The sequence below is a fragment of the Vollenhovia emeryi genome, unplaced genomic scaffold (assembly GCF_000949405.1).
Source record: "Vollenhovia emeryi isolate VEMERY1.0 unplaced genomic scaffold, V.emery_V1.0 DF939303.1, whole genome shotgun sequence".
Lineage (NCBI taxonomy): Eukaryota > Metazoa > Arthropoda > Insecta > Hymenoptera > Formicidae > Vollenhovia > Vollenhovia emeryi.
In genome coordinates this window covers 129,147-135,574 of record NW_011967063.1, presented here as the reverse complement: position 1 = coordinate 135,574, position 6,428 = coordinate 129,147, and the positions used below count along the sequence as shown (strand labels likewise).

The following is a 6,428-nucleotide window of genomic DNA, read 5'->3' as shown; positions in this document are numbered from 1 at the left end:
ACCAAGTTCTAGCATCGTGGACACAGGCCTTAAGAGAAGACACAGCAGTAAATACCGTTGGAACGATCAACCTGATGGGGAAGTTTCCCTTGATGGTTATAACAGTAAGAGCCGCGATTGTGTGTGCGTTCGACATCGTCGGTCGTCTCGGAGAAACGATTTTCTCGCAAGAGTAAATAACTTCGCAAAAATTCCATTTTTTTCCGGAATTGGTTTTAACCACGAGATCCTGGAAAGATGCGAGAAATGACTTGCGCCTTCGCCGCTCGCATGCGTGAACGGGACGGGATGCTATTTCCGCGTTTCGCTCTTTTTCTTTTTTGGAAAATCCAGTGAACTCTATACATACTGGAATGAGTCATCTATTGTTCTGGCTGTTGCCGAAAGAGAAGTGCGTTTGGGTGAATCCTTGTCTCCTTCTAGTACTACCTGATTGGATAGTCGCATATAAATGACGAGAAGGGCGTCACTTATATGCGATTATCCAATCAGGTAGTACTAGAAGGAGACAAGGATTCACCCAACGCACCTCTCTCTCGGCAACAGCCAGAACTATAGATCACTCATTCCAGAAAAGAAACTTAATATTCTATAGAAAGAACAGGTAGTATTAGAAGGAGACAAGGATTCACCCAACGCACCTCTCTCTCGGCAACAGCCAGAACTATAGATCACTCATTCCAGTATGATATAGAGTTCCCTGGGAAAATCCTGTGACTATGCACTGTTAAATTTGTAGCGTTAAGTTTCTTTTCTACACTGAGAAAAATTTTCATCGGATAAACCAATTAAATAGTATGTCCGATGGTTAATTTTTCCGATTAAATTATGGATATATCCGATGAAATTTATCCGATGAAATGCAATTACCGATGAAATTTCATTGAAAACCCGATCAAATTTTTCATCGGATATACAATTTAATCGGATATATCCGTTTGTTATCATGTAATTGGATTATCCGATTATATTTAATCGGACATTTTTCTCAGTGTATCTGTGTGGCGCCGTTCGAGATGTCTCGAATTTATTTTTACGATGCGAGAGAATGCCGCCGTAAAATTAATGTGGTTTGGGGACCTTCCACAGGGGGGACACCCGTTCATCGAAAGGATTTAAGTATGACGGGAGTTTGGCTTCTCGCCTCTCAAGCGCGACAGCGATAATTCGACGTTTAAAAAAAATGTTTGAAAATAAAGCCGCCGAGATGGATTCCGGAGATTTACGCCTTCGCCGTGACAGCTGCTCGCCCGGCGAAGACGCGCGTCCCCGGGGCGCGATGTTTCCGCTGAACGTGAGCCGCGGAAGGGTGCAGCGGGCAGGATCACGCGTAAGGATCACGTCCGGCAGTTCCTTCGGTACAAATCGCTTTGGGAAACCGGGCACGCCCCTTCGCGGCTGCCGCGACGCGTTACGCGCCTTCCTATTTACTTTACGTCGCGCGTTTCCCTCTGCCCCTCTTTCCTCACCCTCGTCGGCGAAATGAGAATCCGGCGCGTGTTGAATGCGGAGCGACTCGAAAATAGTCCGATCCGTTTCACACGCGCGTCGCGCTCACGAACGGATAAATCAACAGCGTTTCAACCCCTTTTGCCTCGACGGCGCTTTTAGACGCGATAGAACGGCCGAGTATGTGCATTCTCGATGCGAGAGCATTCTAACGGCACGCTCGGAAGATCTACATCGGTAACGCCGGACCTGGGAGCGACTTGTTTAGAGTATATCGAGATTTTATGAGGAATTCGACGTTTCAGGGGAAAAGATCGTAGCACCGAGTCAATTTCTTTCGGTTTTTTTCGGAATCTCCCGGAGGGAAGTCGCAACCACCGAGAGTATCCCGCCACACATACCCCTTTAGGGGTACGGCTCTCCAGATTGGAGGTTTCCTTCGGCTAGCAGCTTACCGAAGATGAAGTATTGTAAAAGCAAATGCTCAAAGTACCAAAACGGGATAAAACAGTCTTTAAGCCTAGGGAGGAAGAAGAAGAATTAAAGACATCGAAGTGTAGCATCTGGAACTATCGTAGAAAAGTTTTATTTAAGTTCTATCCTCAGAAAGGATTTCTGTTACTGAGACGAAAAACATTCTTGACACATTTATATTTCTCACAACCCCATTTAGTATAAAAATAAGACAATATTAAAATGAAATCAATAATTCTTATTCTCATCTATCGAATGAAAAAAAGATTGACATACTATATTGAGACAAGAGTAACTTATATGTATATAATAAATGTAAGTTTATCTTATATTCTTGCGTTTAGAATAAAATTTTCCCTCCATCTTACAACGCACGAAGTTGGCAAAAGACGACATATACTATCATTTTGTTCTAGATTTTAGAATTTTTCATTTAAGATTAAAATATTTCTTCTCTATAATAAATATAATTAGAGCTATGTCGATCGTATTTTATGATACATTGAAGTGTAATGGCATTGGATGCGGGATTTTTTTCTGTGGGTGCTAGCCTGAGTTAGTTAACATTGAACACAAAAATCGTTTGAGAAAAAAAGATCTCGAATCCAAGTAAGTAGTGGCAATACTTTTGTATTCAATATCGTAATCTCTTCTTCGCGAGGCTCCACTTACCCCGCCGTCGAGAAATTTATTTCACGTTAAAAGCGATTTCCAGATTAGCGATTATTTTAAAGGAATGTCTTTCTTAACGTCTAAATTAATTCGGTTTCTTCGGCTGGAATAATCGCCTGAGCTTGCGAAAGGAAAACACATCTCGGGGGACGTGTTAGCGGAAGGGTGAAGACTTGGGAACACCATGTGGAAGATCATGCGGGCGCGGCGTAACACAATATTGAGATAAATTCAAAGCGTTCAAACGGACAATTTACCTGCATCCACGCGCTCGAATTACACCTGCGACAAAATAGCATTGGTCCTATGTTCCTAATAAAATTCTGAACTAGATACTTTCACGCTGCAACTGTCAATTCGATCGATGTAAAACTTCCCTGAAAGCGATATCTCCAATCCTTTTTCCATTCGAACCGTCAATCTCACTCTCTTTCGATTTAAAAGAACATTTTTCAATTTCCTTTCACAAGTTTTCAATTGCAAAATTATTTATTTGTCATTAATTACAATATAATAGAAAATAGGAGCGGTAGCTTTATTAACATTTGTGTTAGGAGATAATTTTGCAGAAATAGATATATATATTCAGGGTTGGGAAAGTTACTTTATAAAAGTATATAGTTACAGTTTTCTCGCTAAAAATGTAACTAGTTACAGTTACAAGCTGCCAATTCTGAAAAGTAACGCGTTACAGTTACTCAATCAGTACCGAATCGTTACTCTGCAGTTACTTTCTTGAAATAAAAATAAAAATATCAAATCTGCACTTGAATTGTAAAGCGCCGATAGGGTTTACGCGCAAATGTAAGACCTAATGCGATCTGTGCAGGTTTAAAATATGTGTAAAATAATTATTAATGTAACCGAGTTAAGTTACAGTTACAGACGGAGAGAAAGTAACGAAGTTAATTTAGAGTCACCAAAAAAAAAGTAACTGTAACTTCGTTACAAGTAACGAGTTACTTCCCAACCCTGCATATATTATACATTTTAATTATTATAAATAAATTTTACAACATTTTTACAACATTATTATATTACATATTTTAAACAAATAGAGTTAAATCAGGACCGTTATATGATACAAATCAAATAAGAACCGAGAACGCTAAATTTTAGTCCGAGCAAGATGTAGGTAACCGAATAATTAAAAATCTCTCTTGGAAAACGGTACATGAATTAGATTGTAAATTATTAGGCTACCTACATCTTGCTCGGACCTAAAGTTCGTCCTCGGTTCTTATTTGATTACATATTATAATTATAATAAATGAATAAATTATAATAAGACAAAGGCACTATAAAATAATATAAAGGGAACCTTCTTACACCTGCATCATTTTGTTAAACTATTTTTATAAATCTTTTTATTAATATGTATAGCTGGAATTTCAGATAATCGATTATTCAAACGCTTCTACCGCTTTCTCACGCTATTGGTGTGCAAATTTATGCCGTTATCCGACATGCAGAGATGCCGATGATGATTACGAAAGATTGCTCGCGTGAAACGTCAAAGGTTATCGAATGAAGATGTATCGGAAATATCGATGAATGCGGGTTGTTTTCCGCTACCAAGTTTCGCACGTCTTCGATCGTTTCAAATGTGCGACGCGGTGGACAAAGATTATACCAAGTGTGTCTTTTTTACTTAAAGTGACGTCACAATTTAATATTTAATAATTTAATATAAAAAATGTATATCTTCTTGAAGTTCTTGTTCTCATGGAACGATTAATTTACGATAATTAAGAAAACATTAATAATAACGGAGTAAATAAATTGACAATAATTGTAGCATATTCCATTAGAAAATGTTCAATTCGCAAATAGAATCCTTTAAAACAATAATAAATAATTTCAATCGCATGCTAATTCTTTCAAACTCTTGATTAATCTAGACTGTAAACTCACAGTTAACTGTAAGACGCAACTTTCTTGGCATTTCGCGTTGATTTTATTTCGCGAATACATTAAGGTGTACGAAGAAGGGGATTTTCGTGCGACGACGTCGAATACCTACGTGCCGTTCTTTGAGCGAGAAATCGATTGTTTTACGAACCTTCGGCGAGAGCTCGCTTTTATCTCTCATTGAGGCCCGCAGGGGGAACGGCGGGTGGAACCAATTAATCTCCCTCGGCAGCCTCCCTCCGGTTTCGCTCGACTTCCCTGGAGACGCGGCACTCTTATCAAGCCGACGGTGCTTGACACATTTCTAGCGACGCCTCGAATGTCCTCGCCATTTCCTCGCCGCGCGATTTTCAGGCCCGTCGATCCGCCGAGACAAATCGTCGATCGTTGATTGAATTACTTTAGTCGCGGCTGCTAGCGATTCTAATCTCTCATCGTACATTTAAACGTCGCGGCAATTGCGACGCACGTGTCCTGCCTTACGTTCGCGAGAAATATCATGAAGCGACTTGTTATATAGTTATTATTGCACTAGTCACGGTTTATTATTGCCCAGTCAAGTGGCAATCTTCCATTAGCCGCGAAAGTTTTCAGACCTGTCTCAAAATTCCAGTTCGAAGGGGGTCCCTCATTTACTCCTTACTTTAACTTCGCCGTGCATTTTGACCATTTAACTCGCGCACGAACAGCTCCGATAAAATCGCTACGTTACATCATTAGCAGTCAAATTATCTCTCCTTTTTTTACTTCATTCTGTTCCACTTCAGTCAACTGAAGCCGTTGAAATGGGTGCGAGGTGTATCTCTTTACGTTCCGACTTTTATCTACTTCCCGAAGCTTATGTCGACAAGCTGCTTCTATTTAACTCCTCCGTTCCAGCGAAACACACCAAAACGCACCGAACACGTTGATTGTCAATTAGAATTTCCGTTCTTTTTCGCAAACGTTCGCGTCTGAATGAAACCGCTCGCACTCTCAAACTCGTCCATTGCCGTCGACGCCTGCGGAGCCGTCCGTATTCTCACCTCATTAATCAAAGAACCGTGCAATAGTGTGACTCACGTCGAAGATACGACAGCTCGGGGGGGCCACTTCTCTCTTTAAACGGCACCTAACCGCGTTGCCTCGATTCGCGTTCGAGTTCAGAGCCGTCGGTCGTCTCTGGCAACGCACGGGGCGATCCTCCGCAGCCACCGTTCCGCTCTTCCACCCCCTCGAGATGGCTGAACTCTCGTCGCTCACTAACTCACGGCATGATTGATAACGAAAACATATTCGGTCTCTGCTAATCACACGCGTCGAACCCCCGACTCGGCGTAAAATTAAAACATTAGTCACTCCGCGCCGACGCTGCAATCTCTCCGTTCCTCGTTCGGAGCGTCCGCCGTGCAACCCGATATTATTCGCCGACGGTGCGATTAATCCCTCTCGGTCACGCTGAAATGAATAACTCGGCGTAAACTCTTGCGCATCTCGCGCAATCCGAACGCGGTCTCGCTCTCCTCTCTCAGCGGAGCTCTCTTGCCACGGGGAACTCCCCCGCGGGAGCACGCGATACTCCTCGTTGCACTTGGCGACGATCAGACGACCGCACTCCCCCGGCGATCGCGCCTCCGCGAACACGTCATCCCGAGCAATCGCGAGTCAACCGCCTCCGTTGACGATTCCTCGCCCTCTCGGCGAGGCCGGAACCGTGCTCCGACGAGCAACCCCTCGCGATACCCGATACCCCGAGATCGTCCTCGGAGGACGCGGACGCGGACGCGGCGACGTTCCTTCGACCTCCCGGAGGCTCCAGGGGGAATCCGCGCACCTCGCGCGATCAATTCATCGAGCCTGGCCGCAGCGTCGCACGTGTACACACCATTTACACAGCGTCGCGCGTATCCAGCCGTACAACTGCGATGCACCGTGTGCACGCG

General features: G+C 43.1%; 1 protein-coding gene across 1 annotated transcript in view; it reads right to left on the bottom strand.

Moving 5' to 3' along the window:
* LOC105558948 (single-minded homolog 2) overlaps positions 1-6,428 on the bottom strand; it is a 50,005-nt gene extending 43,577 nt beyond the window's left edge. Inside the window, exon 1 of the mRNA XM_012006916.1 lies at positions 4,658-6,428. The gene's annotated coding sequence lies outside the window, so the exon portion shown is untranslated. The remainder of the gene's footprint in view (positions 1-4,657) is intronic.